Consider the following 23,653-nt stretch of genomic DNA (forward strand, 5'->3'; position numbering starts at 1 on the left):
TTGTGTATCTTTGCTAACTGCTTTCTTCATGGGGAATGCATTTAACATCCCAAATTTATAACAATCTGGTCTGAATTGAAACCAACTTAACCTCAATAGCATATGACCACTCCTACAAAGCTGCACTCTCCCTTTATGGCATTGGTGTTGCAAATTGCATCTTTATACATTGTGTGCCCAGGAACATAGATTTATAATTATTTTGATGCATTTGTCGTTTCAATCATGTAGGAAATCAAAAATGGAGTTAAAAAGAGAAAAAGCAAATCTATGTTACACCAGTATAATGTTTACACTGCTCAAACTGCTGCCGCTCTTTCTCTCTGCCATGTGGGACCACCGCTGGAAGGCAGCCATCTGCGAGCCAAAAAGCGACTCTGAGCAGCACCCAGCCATGCTGGCACCCATCTCAGACATCCAGCTTCCAGAACGGTGAGAAAATAAATAAATTCCTGTTTCCTAAGCCACCCGGTTTATGGTATTTTGTAATGGCCGACCGAGCTGGTCAGACACGGCCCAAAGTGGACCGTGGAGCCAGCCTTCTTATTTTACACAGTGACCCAAGGGGACACAGAGCAGAGTAGGGATCAAAACCCGGCCAGTCCCGAGCTCCAGTCCACAGCTCTCACAAGTATAACAAGCTTGCCAAATATTGCAGAATGCAAGAAAAGGCTCAAAGCAGTACGTATATTATTCTTAAACGTGTCCATACCTTTAAACTCTTTTCATCATAGCTTTGAAATAACAAACCAAAGGTCCAAGGGGACCTCCAGCAAGATCTGTAATTGAGAATTTGGCTTAAAAGGCTGCCAGGGATGAGGAGAGAAAGGGAGAGGCCCACCTATTTGGTTATAGCAACATCATAATTACAGAGTTGTGGATTATGCAAAGGAAGACCGAGGGCAGGATTGCAGCCTCGTGAGATTTCTTGTACCTGTACACAAACCTGCGTGCACTGAGCCCTGGCTGGTACCTCCGTGGGTTAGAGTATTGTCCTGACATGCCAAGGTTGTGGGTTTGATCCCCCAGTTAAGGCACATGCAAGAATCAACCAATGCATGCATAAATACGTAGAAAAACACATTGATGTCTCTCTCTCTCATCAATAAATAAAAGTTTTTTTAAAAAAATACTGCATGGACTAAAGCATTTCAGAGCTTTGCTTTAAAAATCTATGTTACACCAGTATAATGTTTACACTTCACAAAGGGCTTCCACATACATAGTCCTATGGACCCTGTGCCACAGCCAGCGCACGAATTAGCATCTCTGTGGAGCTCCTTACTCCCTTAAGCCATAGCTTCCGTAAGTGACCCAATCAGTCACACAGTTGCTGTGCATTGGAGCTGCGACTTGAATACTTGTGTGTGTGTGTGTGTGTGTGTGTGTGTGTGTGTGTGTGTGTGTGTGTGAGAGAGAGAGAGAGAGACAGAGAGACAGAGAGACAGAGAGACAGAGAGAGAGAGAGAATGAGTCAGGGTGGGGTTGATCTCATGTCCCTGTATGGGGGCATGGGGAGTTGTTTGGGCATAGAATTTTAGTTTTGCAAGATGAAAAGAGCTCTGGAGATAGGGTGCATAGCAATGTGAATGTACTTAACAATATTGAACTGTGCATTTTAAATGGTTGAGATGATACATTTTATGTTATGTGTATTTTACCATAATTAAAACTTTTACCAGTATCATTTTTAAGTTTAGAAATGGCATGGCTTTATCTTATGTAAATCTAATTTTTGGTCCAATTTAATGGGACATGGCTGGATTCTCACACCGGCTCCCTGTTGCAGTATGCTGTTTTGACTGAAGTAGATGAAGAGTATCCAGTATCGCAGTTCGGTGGTTAGACAAGGGCCGAGCCTTTTGATAACTTTATCAGTAATTGTGGCCCTTCTTCTTTGATGCTGCACCAAAACTCAACAAGTGGTAGTTTCTTACAGGTTAGTTATAATGTGGAATCTGAAACTACACAAATTAACTTTTGATACTTTGTTACATTGCAGTCTATTTTCTACTTTGCACTTTGAGTGGATCTTTTACCCATGCATGATTTTTTTAACATCAAGCATTGATTACTGGGGAAATATTGGTTCATTAAGTTATATTCTGTTCATAAAAAAAAAAAATCACATGTAACTATCGCCTCTGATGTCACCAGGAAAGTCTTTAAATATTCCAAAACGATTGAGCTCATGGTGGTGAATATAAGTTTTCCATCTACATATAACTAAATAATGAGTCGTGTATAGAAAGAGGTCATTGCAGATAGTTTTCTCTTGAAAGCTCATGTTTATTACTAGCCATAAATACTATCAGTGATTTCCTCAGCACAATAAGCCTACTTTGTTTATTCTTGTAAAAAGATCTACTCAATGGGCCCAGTCTAAATAGCCACAGTATGCCTGCAGCACTCTCAAGCGAAAAGGGGGCTCCATGCAAAGACGTGACTATTCAGCTCGCAACCCAAGAGCTTCTCGTTAGTACAGCCATGTGTATGCAGGAGAAGGGCCCCATGCACATGTGCCATTTAGTCACACAGACTACTGAAAAGATGTGTACTTAACAGTCAAGGTTTAATAAAACTAATGATTTTTTTAAACTCCTCCATTAAGGACATTTTTTGGTGGAACTGGCTCTTCTTCCCCCGAGAGCTCATGGCGGTGAAGAACGTGATGATCACAGGTACAGTTTGATACACGCTTTTGGCAAAACAAAAATGTATCACCTGAGAAGTGAGAAGGTTATCACCCTTGTAGTAGCATTTATTGGGCATTGAATAGGGGTAACATTTTGCAAAGGCAGACTCTTGCAAAGGAGCCCGCCCGCCTGTCATTGCTTTTGCACCTCGCTGTAAATGTCAGCGTGCAGAAAAGGCAAACGGCATCGGGCCATCAGTAGTTCGACCTCAGAGAGTGGCCTGTGAACCACCCTTTGAAAGGATGGCTCCAGAAGCATATTTCCTGGGACTGAGTCCTGACTTGGTCATTAGCTGTGGGGTGTTAGGAAAATTCCTAAACTCTGTGAGTCTCAGGTTCTTCATCTCTAAAGGGGAATAACTGTACTACCAACCTCCACAGGGTGCTGGAGAAAGAAAGAGCAAATCATGTAACGTGTTTACCTCTGTGCCTGGCCCGTTGTATGCGATCAATGTTAGCTTTCCAGGCCACCTATTGTTATTAATGCTATTTTACCGTCCGCTCCTTTGCAAAATGCTACACATAATCACTGTCCAATAAATGCTACTAGAAGAGTAATGACCTCCTCATTTCTCACGATAAATTTTTGTTTTGCTAAAAGAAAGCTCTAATTTAACAACAAATCAGCCTTAATAAATGCTTATTAACTGAATAATGAGTCATGTATAGAAAGAGGTCATTGCAGATATATCTTTATTTTTAGATATTATACCATAAATGCTTCAGCTCCTTAAGTATAAATAAAGATTATAAAAATAAAGACCAGAGATTATTTTCCCAATAACCAATAATTATGTTAATGCTTGAACATAATTATTCTGAGATTCTAGATCCAAGACAACCCTAGCATCATACATGAAATACTAAAGAAAAATTAACCCTAGCTGGTTTGGCTCAGTGGATAGAGCATCAGTCCATAGACTGAAGAATCCCGGGTTTGATTCCATTCAAGGGCATGTACCTCTGTTGCAGACTCAATCTGGTCAGGATGCATGCAGGAGGCAACCAATTGGTGTCTCTCTCACATTGATGTCTCTCTTTCTCTCTCTTTCTCTTTCCCCCCTCTCTGTCTCATCAACAATCAATGGAAAAAATATCCTTGGGTGAGGATTAAAACAAGAGAGAGAAAAATTAAAGCAGGTGTCATATCAACCATAGAACAATGAAACAAAAATTATCCAAGCATACTGGGCATCTCTAAGAGAGGTCTGTGGATTTTAAATGTTTCATTTCTTTTTAAAGAAGGGTATTTTTCTGCCAGGAAAATTTAATCTAAAGGAGGGAATCCCCAGTTGTTATTCATGTCATTTCTTAATTTGGGCAAAAGTCATGGCCTTCACAAGCAATGACATCAGAAACTTTTATTAAAACAACACAGACTTTTCAAACTCAAAACCTAGAAGGACTGTTGGATTTCAAGAAATAAAATCATTGGAAAGTTACTGCATTTGTCATATTTCAAGCCGATTGTGTAAATAATAAAGGTCGAACTCAGCAAACAAGGCTGATAAATCCATGGTGACCAGCCAGACTCCCATTCCCATCATTTATTCACATGTTGATAGACTTCCCCAGGAAGCCTGGGAAAATAACAGAAGTAACTCAACTTCCCCCAAGAGAAAAGGCTTCATTTTTCCTTGGCAGATTCATTCCTAATCACATCGCAGGGAACCATTATTAACATCTGGATATTCAAAAAGAGCCACTGAATTATTATAAAAATGTTTCAAATCATCAGCCTAAAACTCAAATGATCTACAATGTGTACGATGTTTTTTTCTCCCTTTAGTCAAGAAGATAAATGGAGAAATTCTTTATATTTCAACTTCCATTACACATTTGTTTTTAATCTGGGTAGATTCATGTCTGCCTACTGTACCTCCATATCAAAGACGGATATGTCAGCGTTAGCTTCTGCTCCTCTCACCATGGCTTTCTTTTAAGAATATAATTTTTGAGCAGTGAGATTCAAAGCAGTCATAAGTCAAGACACCAATACTGAGTTCCATTCTCTTTGAGTGTCGTTTTGTGCTACTAGATTGAACAGATCTAATGTCTTTATATTTAACTAGCTCCTTCCCCCTTTGAACTGTTTTTAACAATTAATTAACCAGGTCTGTTTGGCCTATATAGACCTCAAGACCCTAGAAGAGAATCCCCTTGTAACCAGACTTCACATTGGGATGCAAGTCAGTGAAGTGAATATCAAGAGGTATTTCACAGGGGGAGAAATCTTTACAATCTGCTGTGTGTAAGGGGGAGAACATGAAGAAGCCGAGGATTTTTAGGTTGATTTGTGGAGACAGGGGGGCAGGCCCTCCCCTAACGGTGGTGTGGGCTGGTTCAACAGTGCAGATGGAGGCCCCAAAACTACTGGTCTAAATATTTATAAGCTTTAAATCAAGCTAATGAACAGTCAAATGAAATATCTTCTATCCTCCTCTCTTGAAAAATATGCCTTCAAAGTAAATGGAAGTAGAGGTAATCAAATAGTGAAATATAGAGACTTTAATCAAGTTCAGTTTTTTTGCACCAAAATTACCCACATTTTGAAATTCTTTAGGAGAAAATGATTATTTTCTTCATCTTTTAAACTCACACACACAGTTTATAGCTATCCATTAGGAAAGAATGTCTTTACTAAGATTTCTAAACCATCATGTGTACAATGCAAGTTCCTGCCTACAGAGGAATGGCTGCTCTCACTTAAGTGTCTTTCCCCCTTCCATATGTATCCCAAGAAAAAGTCATGATATGTTTCTTCTTTGTACATTTTCCAACTCTATACTTCACCCTTAGTGTTCTCCAAAGAGTGAAGGTCTTCAAGTCTCAGCCAGCTACTGGCACTGTCCTGTTTGCAATTACAATGAGCATTTTGCAGGTTATCATGGGCAGCGGGGGCGGGGGGGGGGGGCTGACAAGTGAAGGAGGACATCTCCAACAAGGGACACAGGTGTACCTCGCTTTACATGGCATGTGAACAGGACGTGTTGTATTCCGACGGCTGCCATCTTCCTATCGTCTCACATTGCCGGTGCAGAGATCGGTCATCTTCGTTTCTGGCAGTGACTTTAACCAGGGTCTTTAATTTCACCCTTTCTCATCCTGCCTGTCAAGTAATTACCATAATCTTTCTTCAAATACTCTGCAAGAAACTTTAATATATGATTTATAATTAAATATGAAAGGACCCATGAATTCCTTTGAAAAGTGAAACAACCTGTTGTAACATGAACAAAAATGATCATACGGTTCTTGACTCTACGATTTTGATTTTTCTGGAGGTGATACAACCATTGCCCAGACTAGGGATTGCCCGGGTTCCTATTGGCTTGCCTGGTATTGCACTTACTAGGCTTTTTGGTGAAGACCAAAACATACTCAGAAAATGAACTTCGAATTAGCAGCTATTCCCATTGTGTGGCTGGGCTGACTGTAGTGATGGAGGCATGCGTTATTGTTGTGAGTGTCAATGTGCCTCTTCCCAACAGGATCCCTGGTCCTCCTTTTCCCTTTGCCATTTTCCTCCCAAGTTTTTCTAAAGTGGTTTTTGCAGCTGGAAGTTGCTGCACAACCAGTAGTAGAGGGAGGAAGGATACACTTCCAAGGTGCAATGTATTAAACACAGACGTATTTTTTCAGCTTTTCCTCTTGGCCCCGCCTCCTACAGGACTAATACCTAAGGATTCCAGGAAGTGAAAGCAATTAAATTTCACATGGTGTAAAGTTGAAGAAATTGTCCCAGGTGAAAAGAATGTTTCTTTGCCACATTCCATAGGTGGCAATAAACAGGCAAATTTCACTGGTTTTGATATAGTAGTAGGAGCTTTCACAGGGCTCAGGTTGATTTCATTTCAAAAAGTTGAATTTATGGGACAGAGGACTGAAAGGTTCGTACTGACATGTTTAAAACCCTCTTTTAAAAAGTGGCATATTGCATCATTCCATTTAAGTGTTCACACCGCAGGCTGAAACATAATCTGTTTACTGAAAAAACAACGTTTTATTGCCCTGTGAATAATTTCCCATTGAAGAAAAAAACACAATGTACAGTATTTTCGTGCTTTGTGAAACATCTGGAAATTTTTCTTCAGTTGCTAAAGCTATTAGGAATTTGCATCCACATTCAAACTACTAATTTTTAAAGTTAACGCAGGACAACTTCAAACTCACTATTGAACGAATCCAGAAGTGAAGGCTGCCAAAGGCCCGCCGAGGGCACCCCCAGACCAAGCACTCACCCACCACCAGGCTCGTCGGGTTTCACAGAGCACCATTAGGGAGGCTTTGCTTCTTGGTCCTCACTTCCCTGAGCATGGTGTAAAGTGGGTGTATTAGTTAGGCCTACACCAGCTGCTCTAACAAATAAACCCTAAAGCTCAGTGGCTTAACATAGTGGAAGGTATTTTCTTGCTCACCTGCTAGTCCAACGTGGGTGTGCGGAGTAGGCAGGCAGCTTCCCCGTGGAGGTGCGGGAACTCTAACGGCTTCCATCCTGGACTCTGCATTTTCAACAGGAAGTTGTGTTGCAGGAGAAGGAGCATGGCCACTAGAAGTGGTGGCCCTTAAACCCGGCTACATCCCATGGGCTAGACCACAATCGTGTGATCAATCTAACCACGAGGGGGGGCGAGAACAGCAGACCAGTCCCAGGAAGGAAACGAAAAGGGCTTGGTCAACTGCGAGCCAGCCTGCGGACCCCAGTCAGCACGCTACAGGATTACAGTGTATTTCCCAAATTCCAACATGTTCAGTGCTGAGCATTGGCTTATCCAACCCCTGCTGTGGAATCTACAAAAATCAGCCCACTGCAGGTCCTGAGGCATTTCTGAGGTGACTCACGGAAACGCCCTTTGACTTGAGACGCTCTTGTCTGAGGTCAGCTCCAAAGTCTGCATCTTTCTTTCTTTTTAATATATTTTATTGATTTTTTTACAGAGAGGAAAGGAGAGGGATAGAGAGTTAGAAACATCGATGAAAGAGAAACATCAATCAGCTGCCTCCTGCACACCCCCTACTGGGGATGTGCCCGCAACCAAGGTACATGCCCTTGACCGGAATCGAACCTGGGACCCCTGAGTCCGCAGGCCGACGCTCTATCCACTGAGCCAAACCGGTTAGGGCTGCATCTTTCTTTGTAAAAGTTGAGAAATGGGACTGATTATGGAGACCAGACAGCACATGAACCAATCCAAGCTCTGGAAAAGAGTGCTGGCTTTGAAGGTGAAAATCCTCTTTGCCTTTCATTCTATTTTCCTTTTCTCCCAAGACTGCTATTTCTCCAGCAGGGCCCTTCATGCAAATTTAAGACTTAGGTTCTCTACAGAAAAGTCTTCCCACGGTTGTTTAAGTGCTGATGTGTAGGCAAGATACTCAGACCTAAAGGCGATGCAGTGATACGAGCCAAGGTCCTCAAGAACATGTCCACCTAGAATAGATAAACTAAAATATAAATAACTGGGCATCGCCCCTGGATTCTCCCTTCCCCACACTGAACCTCCTTCTTCTAACCAGCTCTGAGGGTAGGAAGCTCTTCTCTGTGCTATCACCAGATACACTCCTACTTCATTACCTTTATAATTGAATATTTATTTACCTGCCAGCCTCCTCCATTAGACTCTAAACTCCACAAGGAGAGGGCCCTTCTATATCTTATTTATCCCCTGAACACACCACAATCTCTGGCTCCTAAGAGGTGCTTGCTAAATATCTGTGGAATGGGATTGAATTGAATGCAAGTTAGAAAAAGATAAGTTCCATAAGACAGTTAAAAAAAAAAATCAAAGAGCTGCTCCTGTTCAAAAGAGAAAACCACGCATCTGGCTCAAGGGGCATAAGGAGAGGGGGGAAGATTTCCTGAAGCATTTGATGTGGACTTTAAAGGAAGGGTAGAGTTTCAGCAAGCAGAATGTCAGCGATGGCCTTGCAGGCCGAGGAACAGCATCTGTAAATGCTCAGAGGTGGAAAAGCAAAGATGCATTTGAGGAGTACCTTGTATTATTCTTATTTATCTTGTGCTTAGAGTGTGTGAAGGGAGAGATAAGAAACAGGAATGGAAAGGGAGGTTGTAGTTATTCTGGAAAGGGCTTTGATTCTCAGACTGGCAAGTTTTAATTTAATTCTGTGGGAAACAGGGAGCTGGGGAAGATCTGGGTACCAGGAAGACCAATCTGCCAAGTGGGGAGGGGATGGAAAGTGTGGGTGAGAGCCAGAAAGAGGAGAGACCTCTAGCAAGGCCTGATATCAATGCAGGTGAATGGCCACAGGGTCCTAACTGAGGCAACCTACGTGAGGAGGGACAGGCCAGGAGGAGGCTAGGACATTGGACCCACAGCTCCTGCTAACTGGTCAGATTTGGAGGAACGATGACCAGAGAGGAGTGCTAGGGGAGTGACAATATGTTGCTGCCATTCAGAGCAAGAGGAACTTTGGGAGGAAGCATTAATTTGGTGATTGAGGGGAAGGTGAAAAAAAATGAGTTTGAGGCATTTTGAGCTAAAAGTACTTGGAAGAGGCAGCGCCAGGGGTTGGGAAGATGGGAAGGGCTACTGGGCCCAAGCCTTGCATTCATGAAATTTCTGAAACTGAGACTCTTGATAATGCCCCTAAATGAGTTTATATATAAGTTTCTTGAGTTTATGTTGAACATTTGATAAACTTGCAAAATGCACCACAATTTTGCAGCCCTGGTGGGATATTTATTGACTGTCCTAATATACATGGAGACCTTTTAAAGAAATAGAAGCATTTTAGATCCAGAGACATGGAAGGATGCAACAGACTGACAAATCTCAGAGGGAAGAGGCGGAGGCAGAGCGGAAGAGGAGATTAACCAAAGAACTTGTATGCAGATATGCATAACCCATGGAAATAGACAATAGTGTGGTGAAGTCCTGGAGAATGGAGTAGAGGGGGCCAATGGGGGGAAAATAGGAGACATCTGTAATACTTTCAATAATAAAGATGAAAAAAATAGAAGCATCTTTTAATAGCTCTTACTAGGGGTCCCCTCATCATCTGGATTTACCTCCAATGGTGTCTGTGCCCGCCTCCCCCCACCTCCCCACTGCCTAAGGGATGGAGTGGGGTTGGAACCCCAGTAGCTAACCTGACCTCTGGCAAAGGGAAGGCAACTCAATAAATAAACGTTTGGGGAGGGATGGTGAGGAAGAAGGAAGTCAGCTATATTGAAGTAATAACCACAGACATCAAAGTGAAGAAAGACTATAGAAGACAGAAAAGGATCTTCCTTTCAAAAAGGGCAGCCAAACAATCATATAGCATTACTCATCTCACCCAACACGTGGCAGCTCTCCAATGTGAGCGAGGCGCCATCTTCTGTGCGAAGCTTCTCTACATCATCATAGACGTTCCATCCAACTCCGTGTCGGGAAGCGGGGCAACAAGATGGGCAAGATCAGAACTGCCACCCCAGGTCTTCTTAACACCTTGAATCCCATTTTTGAGCATCTGTGAACTTCTCCCAAGAAGCTCTCTGGCCACCTCTTCTATTCCTCTCGCCCTTTGGCTCCTGAGTGAGGACAGATGGAAAGAGATGAAGTCAAGATGTGGGAGGTGGAAGTAGATTTGAAGATGAGGAAAAAATGACCCTGGCTTTTCTTCCTCCCCATTAAACTCTGCACAGACTGCTTCAAGAAGAAAAAACAACGCATTGCCCAATTATGATAAGAATGTGCTTCTGTTTTACTTTCCAAAGCCGACTTTGATGACCTTAATTTTACCTGCGCCATGGCATAAATTTTCACTGAGATCTTTATCTCATCCTGACACCAATTAGCACATGAGTTTCAGCAGAAGAATCTGCGGCAATTTCCTACACACCTTCCGAGAAGAGGAAGCACTAATCGAAATGAAGACTGTCTCCAAACCCATTGAACAGGTGTGCATTTCCATAAAGCCTGCACGACTGAGCCACATCGTGGTGTTTGCTCCTTTTGCTTGGGAACTGAATTAGTAATCTTCGCATGCCCTGTCCCAGTGATTGAAATAAATTACTTCGTTAAATTGCGAAGCAGGTTGACCCATCTGTTGGCCCATGAATGTTCAGATTCTCGGAGGGTTTATTATTCCAAATAATGACTGCCATATGCAGCGGTAAACAGTTCCTTTAAAACTGACTGAAGGATTTGGTGTGACTTTTGAAAGCAATTTATAAAGCTATTCCTGTTCCCCTAAAGGATCTGCCCTTCAACTAACTTCCAGAAAAGTTGTCTTGATCGGTTAATCCTGGCCAAGACACCTTGTTCTCTTTGGAGAGGAAAGAGGAAGGGAAGAGCAGAAACACATGTCCCTGGAGGACCTACTATGTGTCAGGAGCCGGCACGTATGTTAGTTAGCATGGCTCCCTGGAACCTCACACCAGCCCTGAGTGGTGGGTATCAATATCCCAGAGAAAATGAGGGGTCAGAGAGGGTAAGCGACAAAGACAAATGCAAAGTTGGGAACTGGCACTTGAACCCAGTCCACTCGCTTCAAGACATGGTGTGCTACTTCCACCAGGTCTGAGCATCAGATGGAAAGTGTGTGCCTGGGGCAGAGCGGTGCGGGTGCACTCATAATTCAGACCCTGGGAGAGAAAAAGTAAAGGCTATTCACGCCACGGTTCTGATTCTGCAGACTGCGCTGTTCTGACAATGCTTGTCCCCTCGACGCTAAAACAGGAGCCTTGCTTCTCTTTCGGATCCCCCACAGGGGAAAGGGCAGGGCTTTACACTCCCATGGGCAAGAATTGAAAAGACGAAAATCTGTGGGTCCTCTTTTCATGCGTGGCCTCCTTACTTCAGATCATCTTCATGTCCAAATCCCGGGGGGGGAGCATGCATGCTCGGCTCACACAAGGTCCATAAACTGCTCCGACCACAGACCAGCCATGATTTGTTCATGATGTTAACGTTGACTCGCTGTGGCTAGATTACAGATGTGAAATTGCTGATGGATGGCCCAAAGCCAGCACATGGCCGGCTCTCCTGGTATTCAACTGCAGTATTAATCATGTGCGGAAAGGTATTTTTCCCCCTCCGTGAAAAATGAAATGGCTAATATACAGCATGGAATGAGTGCCTTGGAACAGTTCCTTTCTTAACGGGAAAAGAATAAAGCTATTAAAAGAATAAACTCCTGTATTTGCCATGATGACAGTGGGATTTTTTTCTGACGAGCTAAATGAATAAGCTCACTCTCCTTTGATTTATGCCCGTGCAAAGAACCGTTTAAAGCTTCAAAAGGCAGAGAGAGAGCATTTGGAGATGCCGACGGTCTCTGCTCCCTTTGTTTAAAGAGAGTGAGATGCTAAGATTGGCCAAAGGCAAGTGTTTGACAGGCAGAGACCTGAAGAGGCAGCACCTAAGTGCTCAGCAACGGAGGAGACAAGGGGTACCTCAGAGGGGCTGCCAGAACCTTTGGATGAGGAGGTTTGCCCTCCTTTCAACAACCACCCCCCCCCCCCCAGGCACCTCTGCCTGGGCCACAGCCCAGCTGGGACTCTGTAGCTGGTCTCCTCCCAAGACCCGAGGGAAGCAGACCTGTTCTTTGCTGTCGGCTTGAATCCTGAGAGTGGGCTGGAAATGAGGCTTGTTCTTCACCTCCACCGAAGATGGGACTAGAAAACAAAGCCCACAGTAAGAGCCTTTGATAAGGCTTAATATATAAAAATTAATTATTGAGTATATTTTACATCAGAAAAGATCACCCAGGTAATGTCCATTGCAGGGGGGGGGGGGGTGGATTTGTTTGGATTATGCATTTTTATTTTGACCAAGAGCAATGTGCATGTGATCAGAAAAGCATAAAACATCAGACAAAGCTCAAATTCGGAAAAACCCAGACCCAGAAATATTCTACGAAATAACCAGCCAGGACTCTTCAAAAGTCTTGAAAGACAAAGGAAGACTGAGGAAGGGCCGCAGGCTGGGGGACAGTGACAAGAGATGATAAATGACACGTGCAGTGTGAGGTTGTAGATCGCCTGGACCAAACCAAAGGACATTAGCAGAACAACAACAAAAATGAAGGTTAATTAATAGTGGTTTATAGTTCATCTGTAAATGGTTAATAATGTTCTATCAGTGTCAGTGGCCTGGTTTTAGATTATTGTACTACTAGAGGCCCGTTGCACGATATTCGTGCAAGAATAGGCCTTCCTTCCCCTGGCTTCACTCCCAGCTGTCCAGGAGCCGGCAAGTCCCCGCTCCCGGGCCGCCCAGAGCCGGCAAGTCCTCGCTTCTGTCTGAAGCACCACTACAGTAGCTCCCTCCGCCGCCCCCCTTCCCCTCATAGCAGGCTTCTGCATATGCAAACTAACCTCCATCTTTGTTGGGTTAATTTGCATGCTCACTCTGATTGGCTGTGGGCGTAGCGGAGTGATGGTTAATTTGCATGTTTCTCTTTTATTAGGTAAGATGGTTATATAAGATGATTTGGAGAAATCTTTGTACTGTTTTTGCAAGTTTAGGGGTGAGTTTTTCAAAAGGCCTGCAATTAATAGCAGCCCATGGGCCCACTGTTCCTCCACTCCAGGCCTGTTCCCCAGGAGCAAGTACTTTTAGCTCTTTTAGCTGTTTCTTCAAATAGTTACCCATGTAGCACTCAAAACCATGCTTACAATAATGTGCCTCGATTTACTCATTTTAGACACTAACTACCAAGTTCTTGCCACGATAATTTAGTTCACTCTCAGCCCCACTGCTCCTCTTTATTCTTTTTTAACATTTTTATTTTTAAAAATATTTTAGACTTTGAAAAAGTTGAAAATATCATAAAGTTCTCATATACCCTCCATCCAGTTTCCTTTCTTCTTTAGAAGCACGTCACTAAATCCAGACTACATTCAAAGGGAGAAGAATTAAACTCTGATTCCTAGAGGAAGGCATATCAGAGCATTTGCAGACATATTTTAAAACCACCTCAGAAATGAACATTTTAAGGAAGATATTGGAGGCGAAGCAGGTATCTCTTTCAAGTTTTGCCCATTATTTCCAGCATTCCTCTGTGGATCTGTCTGCTGCAATTACTACTGTGGTGTTCTAATAGTGATTTTTTTCATTCCCCTTATTTCTGCTGCATGTATTAGTTGGAATTCCTCTCTGAGGAAGAGTTATCCCTTCACCCTCATGTATTTATCGATTTAATTATGTATTTATATCAGTGTGAATTTGTGGATATTTTATTTTTGGGGTCTATAAGTCAATACTATCATTATTTTGCTGCTCAAATTTTCAGCTTCAGTCATTGAAAACTCTTTCAGGTTAGAGCTCATTTTCTTTCTTTCTTCCTTCTTTCCTTCCTTCCTGTCTCCCTTCCTTCCTTCCTTTCTTTCTTTCTTTCTTTCTTTCTTTCTTTCTTTCTTTCTCCACTTCTTTTCATTCTGGCACTGCTCCAGATGCTCCAGACTCCTTTTAGACTTTCACTGCTGCAGCTCTAGAATTAGCAATTTTCCCCAGGACACCTGGCTCCTTTTCTTGGGGAATGGTATTTAGAAACCACAATATGGAGCTAGATATGTTCATTGCTGAGGGGTGTTGCTGTTCGAAGGCCCTCAGAGCTTGGATATGTATGTATGTACACTAAGCCATGTGTACATGCCTGTATATATTTATTTCTGTATCTGTTAATCTGTGTATATATAAAAATAAAGTGACTTCCTATTGTTTGACTATCACTTCTTTCTTCCACAAGGAGAAATCTAGTTCTCATTATCTACAATCACTCATTGCTGTTGTTGACCTCATTACTGAAGAACAAGAGCTGCAGTTACTTAAGCTCATTCTTTGTCAGGCATTCTACGTGCTTTATCTCATAAAAGCGTCCATGGCAGATAATGTAATATTTCCCAATTTACAGAGGAAAAAAAGAAAGTTTGGAGAGGTTAAGTAACTTGCCCCAAATCCTACATTTTGTATATGGCAGAGCTGGGATCAAACCAGGACAGGCTGAGTTCAGAGCCCTCAGCTGGAATCACCACAGCACTTGGTGAAGTTGCCAATCGATTTCCTTCCTCAAGGACTTTGCTCTTTCCTCCCCTCGGTCTTTCCATGGCTGCCTCCTTATCATTTGAGTCTCTGCCCAGCGTCACTTCCTCAGAGACACCTTCCTGACCACTCCCCACCAGCCATTCTCTGTCTGTGATCCTAATAGAGAGCCCTCATGCATGAATCACACCCAACATCCTCCTGCTTATGATCTGATTATGGTCAAGCCCCCAGCCAGAACTGGAGCTTCCTGAGAGCAGGGACCTGCTCTGTCTTGTTGGTCATGGTGACCCTCTGGGCCCACATTGTCTGGTGCTGAGCATCCCTAAATACTTGCTGAATTCCTGAATGACTACTGTAGGCTGATAAACCCCAGTATGTTAAAGAGTACAATCCCTGATAGGCCAGTCTTTAGAAAAGCACCTGGTTGTGACTGATGGGTATCTCCAGACCCTTTAAGCTCAATTCCCATATCAGTGCTTCTTTGCCATTTCAAGCAAGAAAATTGATTTATGCCTGGGCTGATTGAGTCAGTTTTTCCAGGCAAAGAGGAAGGCTCAATGACTTAATGTTTGTAGCGGGTTTTGTAATCTCTCCAACAAAGATACTCTGTTGAATAAAAGTAACTTCCATTCCTCTCTGATTGGAGCCATACAGACTCAGCTTCTACAAGACCAAAATGTCAATTGCTTCTGGTTTAAAGAGTGTTTCTCAACAGACAGCCCTAAGCTTTATATATCACTCAGGATAAAATCCGAGGAAAAAAATTTATGGCAGAGAACACTCTCTCTGGCCTTGGTCCAACATTTGATGGAGAGTATTAACAATATTGCTTAGACTTAAGTCTCTTGGTTCCCCCTGACGCTTGTCTGAATGAGCTTGATGTATGTGACAAGCATCTTGTTTCCGACCCCTAGAAGTGAGCTTATTGTCAGCATAACTGTTTTGCAGGTCTCCAACCAGACAGACCTCACACATCGCTGCCATGTTTGTTTCTTCAGAAAGCTTGGCGGTTCCGACCACATCACTTCCTCTCCATCCTCTCCAACTTGGCACTTTCTGGACCAGTCCCTTGGAACTGCTCAGAGCTCACTCACTTGAGATGTTGTTCTATTTGGGATCCCTCTCCCTCTGCCTGGGTCTTACTCTTCATTCTTTTGAAAGTCTTGGGTCTGTTGTCCCATCATCCATCGGGTTCACTCACTTACACTTCCCAGGTGAAGTTGGGTGCTCCTCCTCTGAATTCTAAAAGAACTTTTTTCAGATCTTTAATTTTATTACTATTATTTACTGGCCAATGGGCTCCTGGATTGTCCACCTTATTCATCTTGTATCCCTAGTATATCACTCTGACTGGAACATGGTAATTCCTTATAAATGATTGAGAACTGAGTCTATACTGGCTCACCCACTTCACTTCCATTTTGTATTAAGTTTCCTCAGCGGAAACAATTCCTTTCCCTCTACTTATTCTTTAGAATGTTGATTTCACTTATAAAATAAGATGTTCAGTTCTGGTGTCACTCTCTCCCAAATCTGTCTCATGATCTACCCAAACTGATGGTGGTGGAGGTGATGGTCTTAGGAGCAAAGAAGACATTGGTACCAAGAGCATCAAGGTGTTCTTCAGGCAGAAGCTGAGTTATACCTGGACCAAAAAAGAACCCAGATGGCCCAGCGTCTCATCCTTGCCCAGCCCCCTTCTGAGTGAAAACATATTCCTCCACATATAAGAGTTCCCCTTAAATCACCATAACCATCTCCAGGATGTAAAGGAACCATGTGTCCTTGGTCAGGCATGAATATGCAGTGACAGGACCAGTTTTCAGTTGCGGCTTGTAGAGCCAAGTGTTCACGTGACCATATGTCAAATGCTGTGGTTTCCAGAGGACAGCAAAGGCCACCATTTCAGAGTAGGGTCTAGCATCTCATAGAAGGGAGGATGGTCACACACAGTGGCCTGAAATGTCCTTCCGTGGCAGGAGCCGTATCTCACTAAGTGGCTGGTGGTGTGGCATCGACTGTGGTCCTAGCTCCACCTGTCTTTCCTTCCTCCCGACTACTTTCTGAGCAGCTCCTGCAGCCTCTGTGATTGAGGTTTCTATGCTTCCCACTCCCATACCCCATCAATGACCAGCAAAGGTAGGTTTTGTGTGTTTTTTTCAATTACAGGGTGACATTCAATATTATATTAGTTTCGGGTGTACAACATAGTGGTTAGACATTTATATAATTTACAAAATGGCCCACCCAATAATTCTAGTATCCACTTGGCACCATACATAGTTATTACAATATTATGTCAATGGCTTTCTTTGATGCTTAAATTACCAAGCGTTCACAACTAAGAACTCTGATTGGTAAGAACTGTGGGTTTTATGCTAAGGACATTAGGAAGCCACTGGAGGGTTTTAAGCAGGAAAACAACATGGATGACGTAGGGATGCTTGGGAAGAAGTCCTGCTTAACCTTAGGACTACATTGTAATTCTCCTACACAGTTGGTTGGTTTGGGGCTCCTGGGCACCCTCATTTGGGTAGTTGACTAGGTTTCTTTTTCAAATGTGTCTCTAGTAGGAAGCGTGGAGTCCAAGTCAGGGCCAGTCCATTCCTTAAGGAGGTAGATCACTCTGGTATCTATTTTGAGCCTTCTTTTTGGTTCTATGTTGCCTCACTCCTGCTTTTCTTCCTCCTTTTTATCCTTCTTTTAATGTTATACTATTTTGTCTGAGTTTGCTTCAAATTGTTCCTGGAAAAGGCTTTAGTCTGTATAATGTGCTGCCCAATACAGTAGCCATTAGCCACATCTGGCTCTTTCGATTTAAATTTTAATTAATCAAATTAAATCACAATATGATCCAGCAAACGCACTCCTTCATATTTACCCAAAGAAGCTGAAAACTTACATCCACCCAAAAAAAACCTGCACATGGATGTTCATGGCAGCTTTATTTGTAATTGCCAAAACTTGAAAGCAATCAAAATAACCTTTAAGAGGTAAATAGATAAACTGTGGTTTATCCAGACAATAAAATATCATTCAGCATTAAAATAATGAGCTATCTAGCCATGAAAAGACAGGGTTGCCTCTCAGAGATATTTTTTTAATTTTAAATAAGTTTATATTACAAAGGTTGTCACTTAATTGGATGTTTCTCTACTTTGTGAATTATTCTTACTCTCCACAGGAGACTAAATGCCTATCACTAAGTGGAAGCAGCCAATCTGAAAAGGCTATGTATAGTGTGGTTTCCATTGACATTCTAGAAAACACAAGACTGTTGAGACAGTGAAGCGATCAGGGGCTGCCAGGGACAGGAGTGGGGAGGAGAGGAGTGGGCGGAGCACAGAGGACTTTTAGGGCAGTGAAAATGCTCGGTATGACATCATGATGATGGACATGTGTCATTATACATTTGTCCAAACCCACAGAGTGTACTACACCAAGAGTGAACCTTCACGTAAACTATGGACTTGGGTGATAATGATGTTCCACTCTGGTGGGGGATGTCAATAATGGGGGAGGCCGCCCATGAGTCAGGAATATAGGAAATCTTGGTATCTTCCTCTTAATTTTGCTGTGAACCTAAAAATGCTCTAAGAAATAATAAGGTCTAAGAAAATTAAATTTAAAGTTCCTCAGTCACCACAGCCACATTTCAGGTGCTCGGTAACCACATGCAGCTCCTACAGGGTGGAACAGATAGATGGTAAACACGTCCATCATTGCAGAGAGCTCCAGCGCATAGTGCTGACATAAACATCATTAAGGTAATGAATATTGTTTTGTTCTGTTGCCCCTCAAGTTTTGTCAGTTAAAAGTTTACTTAGGGATCCATGGTGGCAAGCATTCGAGAACACCGTATTGAGCACAGATCAGTACAGGAGCTGAAGCAGAAGCCTCATCGTGTCGGGAGTTATTAAAACTCTTCCCACATCTCGGTGTGAAGGACTCTTGCCCAGTGCTGTGCACTGTAAAGAAATATTCAGGATGCCACCTCCCAAGAGCATCTGACAGCGAGAACCATGTCAGGAGCACGGCTGGGCACTGAATGAGCACTCAGAAATACACCGAGGAAAAAGAGGTCAGAAACTGCCCCTTTGGGCTGCAGGAAACAGAGCTTTTTGAGGGCAAAGCACAGGAAAAAGTCCAGTGACCTATCACATAAACAAGGGGTTACAGTGCGATGCCTTAGTAGAGCTAAGTGGTTATTGCTCACAGTCTAGCCTCTTGGAAAGAAAACTGAGGTCTCTATACAGCAGTCCCCCCTTATCTGTGGGGGATACGTTCCAAGGCCCCCAGTGGATGCCTGAAACCGCGGACAATCCTAAACCCTATATACACCATGTTCTTTCCTAACCAGGTACATACATACCTATGATAACGTTTAATTTCTAAATTAAGCACTGTAAGAGATTAACAATCGTTTAATAAAAGAGAACAATATACTGTAATACAAGCTATGTGAATGTGGGCTTTCTCCCTCTTTCTGATAATCCAGATGGACACTAAGCAACCAATGGGCAGGTGGCACATGCTGTGTGGATACACTGGACAAAGAGATGATTCACGGCCGGGGTAGGGGGGGGTGGGTATGGAACAGGACAGAATGAGATTACATCATGCTACTCAGAATGGTGCGCAGTTTAAAACATGAATTATTTATTTCTGGAATTTTCCATTTAATATTTTCAGACCGTGGTTGACCGCTAGTAACTAAAACCATGGAAAGCAAAATTGTAGCTAAGGTGGGGGCCACCGTACCAAAATGGAAAAACAAATTCATTCTTCCCCCATGGTTAATAAGAAAGGCTTTCTTGATTAAGCAAAGCACACACCAGAGTGTTGTTTTCTCCACTGCTCCAAGGTCAGCAAGGCTGGGCATTGAAGAGCGACGGCCAGCAGTGTCCCGGGGACACAGGAGGACGGGCCGGATGGGGGCAAACGTGTCTCAGAACAGCAGCCTTTCTTCCAGCAGCGAGCCGGGGGCAAGAGAAGGAGCTCCTGGGACAACTGTCAGCACAGTAGCAGCTCAGTGGTTTCCTTCTCCTCTTCTGGGAGCTCTTTTCCTCCCAAAATGACTGCCATTTTAATGGGCTGCCATTCGCTCATTAAAGTCATCCGGGAATTTAGTCAGCAAACGGACCACAAGATAGGACCCTGTATAATGTTTAGAATGTTGTCATTTAATAAAACGTTTTATAAGCTCAGTGCGTACCTATTAACTAGCAGCAGCCCTTCTCGGGGCCCGGCAGCCTGCCCTGTGGTCCACAATGCACTGACTGCCTTGGGTGAGTTATAGGGAGATCCTTGCCCAAGTTCCCATTTGTCTTTATTATGGTGCTCAAATAGCAGATGATGAGTGATCAGTCACTGTTCAGTTCCATTCCTGGGAATCTGACCAGGCTTGGCTTCTTATCATTCAAAATCTTCCTATCTTTCAAAATCTTCTGGAGGGCTGTCTCCTATGGGAAAGGGAGGCCCTGAGCTTCTGATCCCAGGGAGGGATTTATTACCTGCTGGAGAGCAGCCGTGTGTGTGTGTGTGTGTGTGTGTGTGTGTGTGTGTGTGTGGTTTCCATTGACAGAGCAGCTCCTAAGTGCTGGTCCGTGAACTGGCTCCATCAGAATCTCCCAGTGTTATAGGCAGTAAGAATGGCACCATATGTCTGACCAGTGGGGTCAGACCAAACTTGGGTTCAGCAACCTCCATACTTGGGTTCCGGCTAGGAAAGAATTCAAAGTCCAGACCTAAACCGTAAGAGAACATTTATTTGGTAAATTACAGAGACAGCAGTAATTCCTAGAAGAAATGGGCTTAGGAACAAGTTATGGAGGTAAAGGAAGGGCCCTTGGAAGTAAGAAGGTAATGGTAATGCACCTGGGGCGGGGGGAAGGGGGAGGGCAGAGGAGGAAGGCCAGGAAAGGGACAGGCATGGGCGTGTTCCCTGAAAGGAGAGCGCACTAGGTCCTCCATCCTAAGGGTTTTAAGGGCGGAGGTTTTAGGGGAGGTGTGAGAAGATCTCAATAGAATATTCAGCAGTTTTTCAGGTGTGTTCGTTCATTCAGGGTTGTGGTCTCCACTGATTGATTAGCCTGCACCAGGGCAGGGGGGTGGGGGTGCATTATTCAATTCAGCTGGTCCGGACATCAGCCGTGGCTGGCTTTATTGTTTATCTGGGCCTGGAGCTGAAACTGAGGCATAGATGTTATGGAGAAAAGGTCCGGGGGTCCAAACCACTTGACCAGCGATATGCTAGGGAAGGAAAAGTCACCTTAGGGTGAAGTCCCACCCTACAATTGAGTGTCCATTGCTAGGCCCGTGGGGCTTTCCATCCTGGTGACCTTCTCTACCTGGCCCATCATCCTTGCTCTGCTCATGTCTGTCTAACTGCTTACAGCAGGATGGATAATAAAAATGGCCTTCTAGGCCCCAGCCCAGATCCACCAAGTCATCCCAAGGTAAAGGTCCAAAATCCTTTGACAGCCACGGCCCTGACTTTTTTCTGATCACAGCCAGCTTGGGAGGCACTTGGAGAACAGAACACTCACTAGATTGAAAAGTGTGCACTGTGTCCCGATAGTAGAGTGATTAGCTTTAAACAGGAAAACCAAAAATACAACGTAACACGAATCTCTGTTGCGCAGCCGCAGAAACGCATGTCGGAGCCTAACCACCCGTCTAAGAAGTGTTGATCACAAAGGTACAAATGTGGAGGCTGCAACACAACCTATTACCACGCTCAGAGAATTCAAAAAAGACACCGCTTATCAATAGGCCTTGTTTTCTTGAATTGTGTTACTGTTTTTGAGCACCTTTGCCTCATTTCACCTTCAGTTCCTACAACTGTGGGAGACTGGACTTGGGTTCCAAATAAAGTATGACTCAACCATGGAAGGAAATGGGCTGGCGTTGTCCGAAGCTCAGAAACCAGCCACATCAACTGTGAACCGTCCAGCCTGGTCCTACTTCACCTGCAGCAATCCCACTATCTACATTGCCTCGGGCTGCCTGTGCTCAGGCCTTGTGCTCAGTTTTTTGCCAGTGTTATCACATTTGTTCTTCCCAAATGCCTCCTAAGCTAGGTATGAATATTATTCCCATTTTAATGGTGGGGGAAATGACGCTTAGGGGTGTTAAATAATTTGCCAGAGTTGTAGCCCCAACATTTTAGTTATCCTATGCTTCTCCATTCAGACAATACCATCTGGAGCCCTGTTGGCTGCCAAGAGCCCTTCCCTAGTGATGGGAACAGCCGAGAAAGGAGAAAAGAACATCAGCAACAACAAAAATCGTCTTCTCCCATAAACCAAAAACCCTCCAACAAAGCCAAGCCAGCTTTGATGGACAAAAATACAATAATACTTGTTTAGAACATGAGAAGTGACAGCTGCTTAGCCCAATAGATTTAGATGAGTTTTGTAGTCCTCCTGTGATCTGCTCTAGCCCCCACGCCCCTTGACAGAAACAAGGTCAGAATAAATATGAAAATAAAAATATCTTTGCTTTTCCTTAATCAACAATCAAACTTTTTTCTAGAGCTTGTCGTCTCTGAAAGCTAAGCCCTCCCAGGGAATGTCTAAAGTCTTGGCTCCCTTCACAAAAGGCCATTGATGATTCGGGTCCCAGCCCCCTGCATTCCTTGGGCAGCTTTTTCTGCAGGGAGTCCCACCCACACTTGAGCTTTCTCTCAAGTTCTCCCTCCTAGATCCCATGTCTCAGAGAAGATCGACATTCAACGGGAGGCAAATTTGAGTCCATCAGGGTTTCTAAGAAACCAGCTATGACCCAGTGGCACATCAAAGAGTCTGACATTTGCCCTGCACAGACCCTTCATGCTCTTTTCTAAAGAGCATCCACCCACTTTCTATAATGATTAGTATTGATACCTAGTGAGCAGTGACAATGTGCCTCAAACAATGAGAAACACAAAAGCTCCTTTACCTTCCACCCCTCGCCCAGTGTCTTGCAGATAAAAGTAATGGCTGCCATTCACTGAGCCCTTACCATGGACCAGATCCTGACATTTAACTAACTGACATCCACTCTTCACAACAACTTGAATAGGTGGGAAGACACGGGTTTCCCCATTTTACTGATGGGAAAACTGATGTTCAGAACCTTACCCAGCTAGGAAATGGATACCAGCAGATTCCAACCCCCTAGCTCAGTGGTCGGCAAACTGCAGCTCGCGAGCCACATGTGACTCTTTGGCCCCTTGAGTGTGGCTCTTCCACAAAATACCACAGCCTGGGTGAGTCTATTTTGAAGAAGTGGCGTTAGAAGAAGTTTAAGTTTAAAAAATTTGGCTCTCAAAAGAAATTTCAGTCATTGTACTGTTGATATTTGGCTCTGTTGACTAATGAGTTTGCCGACCACTGCCCTAGCTCTTAACTAGTATACCATAACCCCTCACCCCCCACTTAGTAACTGTTGTTGGCCAGCTTTGAATGTCACACATTTTCTATTCATTATCTCCCATCTTGTTTTGGCTGGATTGATAAATATTTTTAAGGAGAGGCAACAAGAATTCTAAAGATTGTGCTGATAGAATGTCACTTGCTTTGCCTTTAGGCAGGCTTTGCAAACACTATAGAAAGGGAGACAGACAAGGCAGGGAGTGGCAGGAAATACCAACAAAAATGCAGGTATCATCTTTCAAAGACATAGTCATAACTATTCCAATAAAGTGCAATGAAATAATTGAAAAGCATGCAGATTGGGTTCACGGGGATTTTTATTTTCTTCTACTTATTGTCTACAAATGGTTTCCAACCTGACATATTCCCAGGTCTGGGTCAAAATGAGAAAAAGAAGAAATTGCAATGATTGTTACACAGCTAAATTTATTCACTTTAAGTGGCTATTCTTTATTATGAGATTGTTTCCCGATAGTTTTAGTATTATGATATCCTTTCTTCTAAGAAGTGATGACGATAGAAAATGTTCATTTTCTTTCCCTCTTTTTAAA

The 23,653-nt window shown here is 43.4% G+C and overlaps 1 long non-coding RNA gene across 1 annotated transcript in view; it reads right to left on the reverse strand.

Annotated features, from left to right (window-relative positions):
* Positions 1-3,372: 3,372 nt before the first annotated feature.
* LOC308246217 overlaps positions 3,373-23,653 on the reverse strand; it is a 44,857-nt gene continuing 24,576 nt past the window's right edge. Inside the window, exons 2-5 of the long non-coding RNA XR_013960376.1 lie at positions 12,238-12,314; positions 9,992-10,226; positions 7,114-7,197; positions 3,373-7,004 (exon numbers count right to left, since the gene is read on the reverse strand). This is a non-coding gene — a long non-coding RNA (uncharacterized lncRNA). The remainder of the gene's footprint in view (positions 7,005-7,113; positions 7,198-9,991; positions 10,227-12,237; positions 12,315-23,653) is intronic.

Source organism: Plecotus auritus (genome assembly GCF_963455305.1).
Source record: "Plecotus auritus genome assembly, chromosome: 4".
NCBI classification, from domain to species: domain Eukaryota; kingdom Metazoa; phylum Chordata; class Mammalia; order Chiroptera; family Vespertilionidae; genus Plecotus; species Plecotus auritus.